General features: G+C 30.5%; 1 long non-coding RNA gene across 1 annotated transcript; it reads left to right on the forward strand.

The window, feature by feature from the left end:
• Positions 1–1,809: 1,809 nt before the first annotated feature.
• On the forward strand, positions 1,810–11,951 carry LOC143083114 (uncharacterized). The gene is made up of 6 exons (XR_012980546.1): positions 1,810–3,463; positions 4,501–4,601; positions 6,682–6,894; positions 7,807–8,028; positions 9,600–11,239; positions 11,728–11,951. It is a non-coding gene; the product is annotated as an uncharacterized LOC143083114 (long non-coding RNA).
• The last annotated feature ends 3,967 nt before the right edge of the window (positions 11,952–15,918 follow it).

The following is a 15,918-nucleotide window of genomic DNA, read 5'->3' on the forward strand; positions in this document are numbered from 1 at the left end:
AGTTTTTTTTTTGTATTTCCGAGTAGATTTTGATATCAGACATTAAATGTATGTACAAATGCATGGATGCTTTTTAAACGAAGATACGATTTTTGAGTGCACTACACTGGGATCGCCGACATCAACCATTCAAATTGCTAAAAAAAAAGTTGTAATAAGGTTAAACGCATATACGAAAAACGATAGATCACAGCAAAGATAATATATAGTATACAATGATTGCAAATACATGCCAAAAAGCATATATATAGAGAGAAATCATAACATTGTCACAACAATACATGTACCAATATTATATGTAGTATTGTAACGTGAAGCTGAAGTCACAATTCCCTATCTTACGTTCTAGTACATATAAAATTTGCTTGTTGGTTTGTTTTTAAAGACTAATTTATACAGATATATTGATCGATTGTAGTAAACTTTGCTAAGGAAGGCAATGTGTCGCAAAAACAACATGAAAATCATTCACCGCAAATTTAGCTATAGACATTTATTGTTTGGAATAAAGTGCTTGTAAGTATTTGATATTATAGTTTGTAAATGCTGATACTTAATCAGTTGATGAAGATCTATAGTTGATAACGTTCAAGGTACACATTTTACTGAACCAGATGTGCAGTAAAAATAATTTAAAATTTGGTGTTTCTATTTACACCATATTACATATATCGAATCAATTGAAATTGACACTTAAGTGTTTAAAAAGTGTCCAAAAACTTTCGTTAGATGAACCTGGAGTTTGAGGCCAAAATCGGCCCTTACCGGACTTTCTCCTTTTCTGCGCAAATATATGCATCTCTGTACGATTTTTAATGAAGGTTCCAATCAATTTGAGGTAACGAACTCCTTACTTTATCAATTATCAGTTATGCATAAGTTACGATCAGTGAGGTCTAAAACATGACTAAAAAAAAAGACAAAGCGAACACATTGTGAAATATACCAACCGTGAAAAGGCGCCACAGAAACATCCCGATCCAAAAAGAAAAATTCAGAATCACATCGAGAAATTGTCTCTTTTGTCGATTACTTTTGTATTATAGAGTATTTACATACATCTATACTGAAGGACTTAGTGTTTTAGTTTTTATCTAAAAATGCAATTACGCATGACATTCTAAATTGTGTATAAAGTCGGTTCATTATTCCATCGTCTAAGGTAAGTTTGAAATTCCAAAGTTGAATTGAATACGTCACGCTAAACGTTTAAATCAGGTGGTATGCACTGAAATCGTGACTTTTCTTTCATCATTGGACGTGTCAATCGTCAAAGGCAAAAATTATTTGTTGCAATTTTATAGTCTGTGAGTATATTTATCCACATATGTTTTGCTATCTGTATTATATATTTTTAAAATAAAATATATGAACATAAACCATTATTGATATGTGTTTAACTAAGGCATGTTTTTTTTTCTATCTATCATAAATCATTCTTTAACTTTGTTTTATGTTAATAATAGGTCTGTTTTAGTCAGAAAATATATCTCTACAAGGTTTGTTTTGTAAATTTAGAAATGTATTCTTGAACCATGTTTATGATTTTGTTTTGATTGATGAGAAAGCCGGGATAAGGTCTTTCACCTTATTAAATCCATTCTCACCCTGTGTCTTTACAATTATACAATACTTCAGTTTAATGAAGATTAAATTGCAGGTTTGTGAACTTTACAAAACGTACATTGTAATTTGATCATACTTTGTAAAACGTAACCATCACATATTTATAATGTAATATTAAATTACAAGTGTATGCTTGACTGAAACAGGTGAAACTTTGTCATTATTTAAATTGGTGTAGGGAGATATCATGAAGTGTAGGTTAATTTTCTACATTATGAAGTCTTATTTTACTGAAGGTATGTGTTGTTTCTTTATATACAGACTAACTAATTATTATTTTGTCTTGTTTGTTAATTTTGTTAATTTGTTTTTTATCCCATCAAATAAATGAAAGAAATATATTGGCGTTTACGTGAATTGTAGTCGACACCTGTATCATTTTGTGATCAATTTGTTCAATTTCAACGCGAGATTTATATGTTTTTTTATTACAAAAGTATAATGTTCACCGTTGATGGCGTTGTATATACTTATGTGTATATTTTTTGTTATAACATGCATTCGTTTATTAGGAATATGAATTTACTATAATTGCAGCTGTTCACTTTAAGACTAAATTTCAACTACTAAGCTAGCTACATGTGTATTATCCGGTTTTAACAATATTTTTTTTCTTCGGAAAACATCTGTATCACTATTGGAATATGTCATGTGTTTCAATTATTTTCATTCATTGATACATGATTACGTTTAATTTGACATTTGATATGGAACTCACTCATTTTGAATTTACTTGGGAGTTCGGTATTTATGTCACTATTTTTCATCAAATGAATTCCGTTTAAGGTTTTGAAGATCAACTGTCAATATCCTATGCCTATTATTTTGTTATTCCTTAAATTATTTAATTGCATAATATCAATATCTATATTTGATGAACGTTCAAAAGACATTGGTCACAAATGATAATAAATATTTTTCTGCGTAACAACTTTCAGTAACTGCCTGATGAACGACCGAAAACGATAAAACTGAAAGTGGTGTATGATGATCTTTCTTTTTATAATTCTTTTTTATTTTGAAATATTTATTACCAGTTCTATTCCTAGTATTCAAAATTAATTTCTGATTTATCGGCTCATTACTTGTATTGTTAAATTCCGTAATGTTAAGTATTCCCAACCTTTTTGTTTTAAGTTCAAATAACATGATAGACATTGAATGGAAAAGATACATCTTATTGTGTCACGTTTCAATCAGCTTTTATGCACTGAAATCTTGGTTTTTCCTTTCATTATTGGACGTGTCAATCATCAAAGGCAAAAAATATGTGTTGTGATTTTAGTCTGTGAGTATATGTATCCACATATTTATTGCTATCTGTATAATATTTAAAAAAAATATCAACATGAACCATTATTGATATGGGTTTGACTAGTAATGGGTTTTTTGTTATCTGTCATATATCATTCTTTAACTTTGTTTTATGTAAATATAATAGTCTTTTCTAAGTCAGAAAATCTATCTCTACAAGGTATGTTTTGTAAATTTAGAAAAATATTCTTGAGCAATGTTTATGATTCTGTTTTAATTGATAGGAAGGACTAGATAAGGTCTTTCACCTAATTAAATCCATTCTCACCCTGTGTCTTTAAAATTCTACAATACTTAAGTTTAATGAAGATTTAATTGCAGGTTTGTGAACTTTACAAAACGTACATTGTAATTTGATCATACTTCGTAAAACGTATCCATCACATATTTATAATGCAATATTAAATTACAAGTGTATGCTTGACTGAAATAGGTGAAACTTTGTCACTATTTAAAATGGTGTAGGGAGATATCATGAAGTGTAGGTTAATTTTCTACATTATGAAGTCTTATTTTACTGAAGGTATGTGTTGTTTCTTTATATATAGACTAACTAATTATTATTTTGTCATGTTTGTAAATTTTATTAATTTGTTTTTTATCCCATCATATAAATGAACGAAATATGTTGGCGTTTACGTGAACTGTAGTCGACACCTGTATCATTTTGTGATTGAATTTGTTCAATTTCAATGCGAGATTTATATGTTTTTATTATTAAAAAAGTATGATGTTCACCGTTGATGGCGTTGTATATACATATGTGTATATTTTTGTATAACATACATTATTTTATTAGGAATATGAATTCACTATAATTGTAGCTGTTCACTGTAAGACTTAATTTTAACTACTTAGCTAGCTACATGTATATTACCAATACACAGAATTTTGTTATTATTCAAAATTATCAATTACAAAGTGATCTACAGTGATCACCAGTCGTTCAACTGTCATTTAAAAAAAAAACAATTCTACATATAATGACAGTAGCACACATGCGTAAGTCCTATTTCGATTTAAATGCGTACTACGTTGTGTTACAAGTAAAAGACACATTGAATGTGTCAACGACACAACACCCCCACTTTAGAGAAAAAAACAGCCGAAGACACCGCTTGCGAGAAAATCCCACATCCGGAGGCGTGTTTCAGTTTGCAATAAACGAAAATCTGTACTACTTCAGTGATAATGGATGTCATGTTAAACTCCGAAATGTATAAATAAACTAAAATTTAAAATTATACAAGACTAACACTAGGAATAGGATCAGGAGCAAATCAATGTTATAGTTTTCAAGTTTTCAATCGTTATGTTGTTAGTGTATGCTCAATTGTTCTTGCTTTAATATTTTACGATGTTTTTGGTTTTCAATAGAAGCATTTTGTTGTAGATGTACATTCTTATAATGCACTCGCTGTATTCCTTTTTACAACTTTTAAATACTGCTTATATGTATTTGAAGTAGCACAAAACGTTCACCCTCATATAGAATGTCGTATTTATTATTTACCTAATATGATTTATTATATTATTGATCTTCTATTTTCTTCATTTTAGCTAGTAATAATTCTGACTATAATTATTGGATATAACACCACTACAAATGTTATTAGTCCTTCTAATCCACACAGCTATCCAGTGGTCAATAAGAGCCCAACGTAAGTTGATTTATAAATAGTAAATTGCTTAAGGTTCATATAAATAATAAGTTGAGGCATGATTACCGATGAGACATTTATTACAAATATAATTTATTTGTGCGGATGGCGATTGCGAAAATATTACTGTACATGCACTACGGGCGAAAACTCAATACGATTACTATGATCCGGACCACCCGATAATACTGTTATGTATATATTGAGTCCTTTGATAAATCCCCTACACATCTTTGTTATTGAATAAGTTAACACAATTGTGGTGTCCTCGTGGGGTGTCGTAAAATGCACTTGAGATGTCATTGCTATTCTACGGTTTACATGTTGTGATGAACTATTATATTATGTATTTATGTATTGTGTGCTGAGTGTTCTTGACATTGTTTGCACTGTATTCCTGTCACGTAGTGTTATCATTTTAGCAGTATGTGTAATATTGGCATATAAATGGGATGTTTGACTTGTTATGAAACTAGGTTCAACCCATCTTTTTTTCGTTTTCAAATGTCATGTACCAAGTCAGGATTATGGCAGTAGTTAATTATAGTCCATTTCATTGTATGTTGGCGGTTATCTTTATTGAAGTTCAGTGTTTCGGTTTTTCCGTTGCTTTCCTATTATAATTAAATTGTTTCTCTGTGTTTTAGTTCGTTATCTGAATTTTAGCTTTTAGTTAAACCCGATTATAACTATTGAACAGATGTAAAGAACTGTTGTCTGTATTTATGATTTACATATAACCGATAGCCTGATCATTTTTAATATCCTACTTTTGTCATACTTGAGTTAATCATAAGCGCCCCTTTTCGATTTGTCAATTTTAAGTAAAATATTTTGGCCATGTTTTGGACATATTGATCTATTATCAAACCTTATGAACACATCTCTCGAAGAGTCAATTACTATTACATGTACAATTGATTATGTTCGTATAATGTTGAAAATGTGTTGTCTTTTGATTTCATCAATGTTATAAAGGGCTGCTAGAACTTTTACATATTAAGGCTTATTGTAGCGCAGCGATTCGGGGATAATTTTCATGACATACACATTGTTTGATTTGACAGTTCATCTTAGATTATTGGGATTCAAATCATTTTGACATTTTTTAAGTGCTCTTTTTGTTATAACTTGAATGTAAAAGGTCTTGCACAATACAATTAAATGTCACTACGAGTAGCTAACAATAATGTATCGTTGTGTCATTCTAATGGTATGATTTTTCGTGAAATATTGTTGTTTTCGAATCAATATAACTTCTGTTAGCCCGTTAGTGGTTAAAAAAACTGTCGGTGTTCATGTTATGTTCGTTATATTTAATGTACATATTTCACTCCGTCATATTTCACTCCCGGTTTTTGGTGGAGCTAGCGTTGTTTCTTATTTATTATTTATAACTGTTGATGTTAATGTCCTTTGGTTTTGTGAGTCTTTATTTCCTCCTTGGTTTTGATTGTTATTGTCTTAATTGAAATGTGATATGCAGAATTTGAGTAACATACGTAATTGATGATAAATAATCGCAAATTGTGATTTGACGAAAGATTGCATGAAAAATGGTAATTCAGCCATTTTAATCGTGTGAACTAGAGTAACACCTATTGAATGTTACTAATTGTAGCTATAAAATATGCGATTAAATACTTGTTAAGATTGTATTTTCAAATTATGGATACAGTCTGGAACCGTTTATTCATCCCAAAATGATAAATCATGAAATTATTTTGACATAATTAAAAACTTCATATTTACGCCTTTATACCAATATTCAAAAACACATACGAAACATACACATGATACATGTAACAATTAAAAAGCAAGCACAGACGCTTTACACAAAATGATGTTGTAATACAATTTGGTTTATTATGAAAACCTACTCAAGGAGTATGTCGTGTATATAATTTGGTATCGGAAGCTAACTGAAATATTAAGACCACACACAAAATTAACAATAACAAATATATGTTCAATTTTGTTTCATACTATAACGTATTATTTGGCAGGGATATGACGGTCACATATTTGTGCTATCAACATTTTTCATATCAAATCGACATTATTTATATTTATCTTGCAGATAATCTTACACCATTTGGGACAGCTTCCCAAAGTTCTAGGTTTATAAGAAGCACACCTGAAGGTGCAATATTGCCACCTATATCAAATAGATTTACTTTGGAAACATGTTCAACCACAAACGTGGACGGTGCGCCAAAAGCATGGTGGATGTTTCAATTTTCATTTTTGTCTGCATTTATCACAGATATAACTATATACTACAGAGAGGGTTGTAAGTATGCAACAATTTTTATACATAACCAATGTATGCAAGACTGTTCTCAATAACCGCCTGTAAACATGACTTATCAATGTTTAGAGTGTGAAATCTTTAAATCGAGTAAGAGACATAATTCATAATAGTATTATTCATTATTTGAACTCTGACGTGGGTGTAGGCAGAATATAGCACGTATTCAGCATTGATGTCACATAACTAGTACATTTTTACACCGTAGTAAAATTAGTCTGAATAAGGAAAACTAAAATATGAAATAAATTATAGTATAGGATATCTTTCGCCCCTCTTTTATATCAATGTTGCCAGACGTTTCACTTTTATTTTCATATTTTCAATAGACACACTTAATTATGCCTCATATTTCGATATGTATCCAAATTGACATTATAGTTGCTTAGGAACAAACCGTTACAGGTTTTATTTTCTACAATTTAATGTATAGGTCAAAGGAATTTGTTTCGAACCCGTTTTCGTGAGAAACTGGATGTCACGTGCTATGATGTGATGATGTTTATTAATAGGTTACATAATATTATCAGTATACCAACGTATCTTCTTTTCATTGAACATCCTGTTCCAGATGTTTTTTTTTAATCATATAAATTGATCGAGATAAAGAACAGATACAATCAGTTTTGTTCTCTAAATTTAAGAAGATAAATATTTGTTAACTTACAAATCAGGTATATATGTTGAATATTTGTTGTATTGGTCCCACAAATTAAACTGTTAACGCTAGATACTCGTGTGAGATAAACATGAACTATTTGTCCTCGAAATCAATTGGTGTCGGAATTTACGACTCATATCAATTCAAGGTCCCAAGGCTTTTTAAGGATATTTTGTAGATCGATCAGTATTGCAAGCTTTTATTAAGTTCAGTTTGTAATCAATTTATTACAGCTGCCTATCGTATGGATGGATTTAGATTATATGTGACCAACACATCAACTATTCCACCTGATGGTTATCTCTGTTACGAAGATCCTGATCCTGGTCTCCCAAACATTACTCAGAATATTCCCTGTAATCAACTTGGAAAATATGTCATTTATTACGATACTAAAGGTGATGTTCTAACAAATACCGGACCGGTAGTTGAATTGTGTTATGTTGCTATAAATGGTAGGTTGTATATGTATCTGCAAAAAATGTTGCAATACACTGTACCGTCTAAAAACGAATTTATAACATAAACATGATAAATAAATCAGAAATTTCAATAACGAAAAAAAAAACAGCAATACAAATTTGCGGAGATGTGGTAAACTAACTATTGGGAGAGACGTATATCCAGTATAACATAATGACATTGATATAAGCATATATTGTTCACCGTACAGTCTTAATCAATTAAATAATCTTAATCGTAAAGCATGCTAAAAATCGCTCGGACATAACAAAATGTTAATAAATAGGAATAAAAAATCAATTGCCTTATATATGCTCATCCAATACACAAAATCAAAAAAAAAAAAATCAGCTGTCAGAACCATGTGTGTTTGTGCTTTATTGTGTTTGTTTTTAAACGCGTCACGTTTTTTTTCTCTCGAATGGACCTAAGTCATAGTGATTGGTGTGCGCTAACAGACTGTTGTACAAATATTTTCTTTTATATTTCTTGTTATTTGTTTAAACATTACTTTCTATTTACATTTTGTTTTGTTTACTATGCTATTATAAATATTGGTTTTAACATACAGCATCGATATATTGGTAACTTGACTGGACATTTTTCAAAATAATTGTTAAAACAACTTTACAATGTTTTTGGTCAGTGTCGTTGTTGTAAAAAATAGAAAAAAAAAGACTCACGAAACAGGAATAAAACTCGAAACGAGCCGAAATATGAATTGAAGTTATACAAATATCTAAAATGTGTTATCAGTTTAATGTTTAATAGTAATTCAATCTTGGTACTTGAAAAATTGGAACACTACTTATTCATTTAAGAATGGACCGCTATTATAAGACCTAATTATTGTTGACTTTCTTATATATATTACCCAGTAGTATAAAAATCACTTTCAAATTATCCCAACCATCATTAGTTTTGCGATATTTTTATTTATCAAGATGTAAGCGTATTTGGAAAGATCCCAATGTTATAGCTTCATATTCCTTTCTCGTCCGTTTTTGTTTTAAATGACATCAGAAAGTCTGACAGGATTAGCATGATATACTATGATTTTAAGTTACCATAACAGTATTAAATATGTAAAATCGTCGTTTTGATTGTAAACCTAAGAGTGAACGAAGTTCAAAACTTTCCAACTACATCATTGTTGTACCATATGGCAAAACTTGAGGTTCTTTGCTAACTTGCTTAGATAGGAGGTACTTTGCCGCCAAAGGAAGTTGTTAAAGATACATTAGTTAAAGATTCCTGACTATAAAGGACTGCATTATTCGCAAATTTGATATATATTTTTGATTTCTATCTTAAACAATTGGAAGTATCTTAATAAAAGGGCCAAAGTCACGTGGTGCAAATCATATAAATATAATAACTTTGATTATTCGAATCTGTGATAAATTATTTTCCTAATATAATTTGGTGTTTCAAATAGCTGACGTCCACGCACGAATATACAGATATATTAGTTTTCAATAAAATAATAGAAGTTAATAATTTGAAAGCAAATGCATACTGCATTAAAAAAAAAGAAAAAAAGCAAGGTCAATGTTTATTGCAGGATGTCAAAAGGGTAGATGGGGGACAAATTGTACCGAAGCATGTTCATCTATATGTGTTAACCAACACTGTCATCCTAATAATGGTTCCTGCATTTGGGGATGTGATCCCCTAAGATGTGTTAATGGAAGATGTGATATTCATACGGGTGCCTGTACAGAAGGATGTGTAACAGGATGGGTCGGACAATACTGTACCTGTGGCAAATGTACGTATTTTTCTTAGTATGATTCCTAATATTATTTTTAAATAGACGGTGATAATGTTAAATTTTAAAAACAAATAAAAGGTGTTTGTTACCATTTATTTCATCACATAGTGTAAACTTCTACGAACCGATCAAATATTCAACATATTTTTATTGTTTATTATGATTTGAATTGTACTTTTGAATTGTATATTGTATTTTACATGTTGTCACTTTTATCGAAGGTTTTCAACTTTTATTGAAACGTGTAATTTGTTTTAATGTCTACTTTAACTTTTATAACTGTTAATTATATTTAATATACCTGCGTATTGTGTGTTAATTGCAATTTTCGTTACCTAACGTATCGGGTTATAAGACTGTAAAATTCATACTAATTTGACTATTCAATACACATTTAAGTCAAAAAGTTAAAATAAAATTTAAAAAAATGAGATCATGTCAAACTTGATATACCTATGAGCTTGAACTAAAATAGCATGTTGAGTATTGGTGTTAAGTGGTTGTTATCTTGTTGACCTATATCTCAACTATGTTGCGACATACTATTTCATTGTATTTCTAATGCTTAAAAGCTTATTTGTTAACCAATCAATCTGTGATGCGTTTATGTATTTATATGGTATTATAATTAATAAATTCGTGTTAAAAAGGTTTTGGGCTTTATCAAATATTCATTGCAAGTACATGTCATTTTCATGTGATTTGTTTTTTCTTCTTTAAGTTAACACACGTATATATATTATATATATACTTTAAAGTGTGTTTATGTATTATTATAGACATAACATGTCATGAAGATAATTTAGTACTGCATTTCATAACAGTTCCAGTATGTTTTACTTTTAGTCTACCTAAAGCATTGCACTCCGTTAAGGTAAGGAATATCTAAACACATACGTGTATAGGTATAGGAAGATGTGGTATGAGTGCCAATCCAACTCTCCATCCAAATAATTTTCATTATTGTACTTTCATAAAAAGAAATAGAATTGATAATACTATATGTGTGAGAGGAAACTTTTTCTGGGTTTCAATAATGCTCTGCAGTCGTAATCAATCAATGAAACGACCTCGGAGAGAAAACGATTGGAACCGTTGCACGTCCTATTTTAAGACAGATTTATTTCCTATTGTTTTTAATATTGTATATTTTGCAAATTACTGTTTTCTATTTTCGTTTTTCTCACTAATTTCATATTTGCATATTGGACAATATAAACGAGTATGGTCAAATTTAGAATGGCAATGGGGCATGTATAAAAGAAACAACAACCCGACCAAAGGACAAACACTAGCAGAAGGCAACCAATGTGTCTTCTACACAGCGAACATATTCCGCACCCGGAGGAGAGCACAAACTGGTATTGTCCATAGCCCTTATGACAGTTATGCTGTAAGGTGGAAAAACTAATGAAAATAACTGTAAAACGGTAAGTGCTCCATTATAATTGTATCTATATAAGAATATTTTATTAAACCTAAACTACTTACAAATAACCTATTTTATTATTTCTGCCAGTTTAATGGAAGAAATCTATTACCTAAAACAATACCATGTGGTGTAAATTAATTCGGATATGTCCGTCCAACTCTGGAGGACTGGACTGAATTATCTTGAGAAATCGAACCGTAAATTATTTCTTGGAACGTTCAACGTATTGATAAAGTAATTATACAAATAAACGAATGAACATAACCACTTTATAACGCAGCAGAAAAGGTCTCAACCCCAAAACTGTAATAGATATTTATATAAGCTTGTTTACTCTACGCTTATAACAAGAAAAAAAAGTATTATGAGAAATTAAAGATCATAAATGTATCCTTAGTTTTCTTCCGATATAATACACAGAAAAATATACTTATACTTGAAAAAATGCTACCTGTACCAAAACGTTGTCCGTATTTTTCATTTCAGAAACGACACACCTGACGAATTTCAACTTGAGGACAAATTTATATTGGAATTGAAAGTAACTAGCTGAAGGATCATCCGTTCAGCGCTGATGTCAAATACTGGTCAACATCGTATTGAGTTTACTGTTCATAACCTCATGAATGACTTTGAGCAAAATATGAATTAGTATTTAAATGTAAATTTTACTGAGAGTATAATGTAAAATATATCTCATAAATGAACAATTGCATCTTTGTTTTTTTGGGGTGGTTGTAAATATTTATTAAAAAGTGTACAAAAATAAACAAAATGGTAATCAATCTGATTGAGTTATGGGTATTTCTAACAGTGCAGGGATGTGTTGCTGTTCTTATTTCTTGTAAACGTATTTTTAGATTAACACAGCATATAAACTAATTTACATTTATGAACATGCTGTTTTTATCTTTAGGTATCAACATAATTATAGAAACAACATATTCCCAACGTAACAGTACATTTATAAGTAGCAACATTCCAGCAGCACCTGCTTACGGGGTATATATCTCCCAATTGATACGATATTCCCGTGCTTGTATTTCCTATCATGATTTTCTTGATAGAGGGTTGCTGCTCACAAGGAAGCTATTAAACCAAGAGTTCCAAGTTGTGAACTTGAAACCATCTTTTCGTAAACTTTACGGACGCCATCACGAGTTATGGAATAACCGTTTCGAAGATGATATCGGATATGTTCCTTACGTCGTAACTACAATCCCCTTCTTTTTCATGAATGTCACCTACCGAATTAGACTATTTACCAGATTTGTTAAAACATGATTAACACGACGGGTGCCACATGTGGAGCACGATCTGTCTACCCTTCCGTAGCACCTGAGATCACCTCTAGTTTTTGATGGGGTTCGTATTGCTTATTCTCTAGTTTTTCTATGTTGTGTCATGTGTACTATTGTTTGTCTGTTTGTCTTTTTTCATTTTTAGCCATTGCATTGTGAGTTTATTTTCGATTGATGAGTTTGACTGTCCCTCTGGTATCTTTCGTCCCTCTTTTATACATGTGCAGTTCTTCTAAATTTAGAAGACGTGGTATAAATACAAATGAGATAATTTTTCACCAAACACCAAATGATGTATGTAATATAAGCAAAAAAAAGCGCGTAAACGATACCAGTTATACCATTCAGAATGATACTAACCCAACTGAGTTGAAGGACAAAATACAAAAGTACAACATCCCCAAAACAATGACAAAAACACCAAACCTTGTAAATCGATTTCTGTGTAAATAGTGGCAACATTCATGTTGCTCGTTTAACAGTCCGATAATACATCGTAACATTAACAATAAATGACGGATCTCCACTCAGTTCATAGCATTATACAACACTCACTAGAAAGGTAGACGTTACATACATAATGAGAAGTTGACTGTTCTGATGAAAATTAAGCATATTCGTTATCGATATAGACACATATATAACCCTGTCCACTTTCAATGCAAGTCAATATGTTGGAACTGCCTTCGAAAATATTTCACACAAATTTAAACGTTTGTTTTCTGAATCCGTTGACTATGTACCAATTAAAACATGTAATACTGTTCTTCGAAAATATTTTAGTTAGTAATACCTTCCATTGCACTTTCAATTTACACCCACCAAATGCAAGTGTCATTATGATAGCTTTGCGTCGTATGCTATTACATGTACGTTGATTGTGTGTCTGTTGTTGTTTTATAGTTTGTTGATTTTTTACTTAATATCGATCATGAAATGTATTGACTTTTATCGCATGGTTTATATTTTTGTCCACTGTCCAAGTTCATGAGAACGGCGTTAGTGGAGTTATGACTATCAAAAAGTGTGTGGCCTTCGGCTGTCATCTGATCTTTGGTGTTATTTGCTATTTGATCGAGTTGTTATCGCTATGACATACTCACATTTGCATTTTCAATTTTATCTATTGCTTTCAATAGTTAAATGACTTATCCGAATGATGTTGTGCTCCCTTTTACAATATACTAGATAGCGGATTATCTCTTTTTACGACGAAAATGGAGACTTATATCAATACGGGATCATATTCAGAGAAAACATATTATTATTGCACAATCTAAATAATTGTCAATTATGTTTTATTGTTGAGTTTTTGGAGAATATAAGTACGTATATATGTTCGTTAAAAAAATTGTCGAACATCCAACGACATATTAATGTATTCTGTTGTATGGCAAAATTGATGAGGGAGTCTATCACATTTCAAAAAGAATTGTACATGGGGGATTGTTAGAGTTACTGGTTATACTTCTTTGGTTTGTCAAAAACATACTTAGAAATCCAACTTATAATTACATGAGTTAAATGTGTTATAGTTATAAGGTATAGAGGCAAATTATTCATGGTTGTTCATTTAACATGTAATAAAAAAAGGTTGATAGTTTTGATTAACTTATAAAAAAGTTTTGTCCTATGAGCACATATATATGTTACAGTAAATAGGCGAAATAAGGAATTAAATGTAATTATTAAAATTTAGGAATAACATGTAATTCCCGATGCACTTAGTAGATACACGCGTACGTAATTTCTTTAAAGTCCAGTTATAACAAGTAATTCCTTAAATGGTCCAGTTATTACAAGTAATTAGTAATTTTAAAATGAATATTTACACCTATTTACAAACTGTTTAAACAATGTTGTAATATGGTCAGCTGATCAAAAGTTAAGATAATACTAAACAGAAGAGTACCCTTAAAAAGTGATAATCCTAAAATGCACTTTTTTGTTATAGGTGCATTAGCTACAAGATATATACAAACTTAAATATGATAGTTTTGTTTTAATCATTAACGAAAATGGTTTAGTAAAATTATAATTAACTTTTAGCAGCCAATCTGTTTCTATTTTGTTAAAAATAGCTAAGAAACAATGTTGATGAGTTGTGCACATGCAAGTGAATAATTAGACCTCATTGAATACGTATTCATGTGACCTTCAAATCAACCCCTAGCATGAGATAGGTTACCGATGTATTCAGCTACTAGTATTAAAATTGTAAGGGTATGCGGAACCCAGGTCTAGCCTACTTTTGCTGTCAGTCGCAGCCTCAAGAAAAAATATAAAAATTTTCCTCTAGATACTATCTTTTGACTAGTACTGTAAGAAGCTTCTGTCCAAATCTGAATGGTAAATGAAATCTAATAAATGTTTTAAAAACTTTAGGCTTTAGCTGCAGAGTGTATGTAATAGTAACTGAAAAACATGTCCATTTATAAGATGTATACAAAAAAAGGATTTTTTTTTACAAACTGGATATTATCTTATGATAATAAACAAGCTTCTGTCCAAGTTTGATAGGAATCCATGATATTTTGAGAAAGTTACCACAATTTTAAAAACTTTAACCACAGTGTGAATGAATGTTAACTGGAAAAAACTAAATCCATTATTAAGTAAAATATGGAAAAACTTGATTTTGTTTTACACAATTGACTTCTTGAAATTAATTTCATGATCATAAACGTGTTTCTTTTCAAGTTTGGTAGAAATCCAGGATACTTTAAGAAAGTTATTAAAATTTTGAAAACTTTTACCACAGGGTGAATATTTGTGGACGCCGCTGACGACGTAATGTATGTTGGTTTGCTGTGTTTAGCTTTTGCGATAAAAGTCGCAGGCTCGACAAAAAGGAAAAGAATGTCAACATTGAAAGTAAAAAACAAAAGGGGCCTACCATTTAGTTGACTTATTCTATCCACAAAAAGATCATTTTTATACTTGTAAATTGGATAACATTTTGTTGCAGGTATATAAGCTTAAATTTGGAGGTCTTGAAAAACTCATAAAAAAGAGAAACACAGAAGCACAGAGATATGAAAATGTGACTCTTAACGCCATCAAATTGTATAAATTTGTTTGTGAAGAATGTCAGCTTCATCGCAACAGTCTGACAAAAGAAGTCGTAGTTAAACCTATTTTGTAAAAGGAATTTAACTCATGGGGCAAGTCGATATGCAACCTTAGCCTGATGGAGATTTTACGTAAAAGACATTATGAGATTTTAAGAATTATCAAGATCATTTGACCAAATTAGGCATAATCGATTGTCTATCATCAAAAAGAGCTGAAAAAGTTGCCTATAAACTTTTCACAAATGCATTTCTCAATTTTGGATAGATCTCATTGTCTTGCATGCTGAAAATGAGTTTTAGGG

This window comes from Mytilus galloprovincialis, chromosome 1, assembly GCF_965363235.1.
Source record: "Mytilus galloprovincialis chromosome 1, xbMytGall1.hap1.1, whole genome shotgun sequence".
Taxonomy (NCBI): Eukaryota; Metazoa; Mollusca; class Bivalvia; order Mytilida; family Mytilidae; genus Mytilus; species Mytilus galloprovincialis.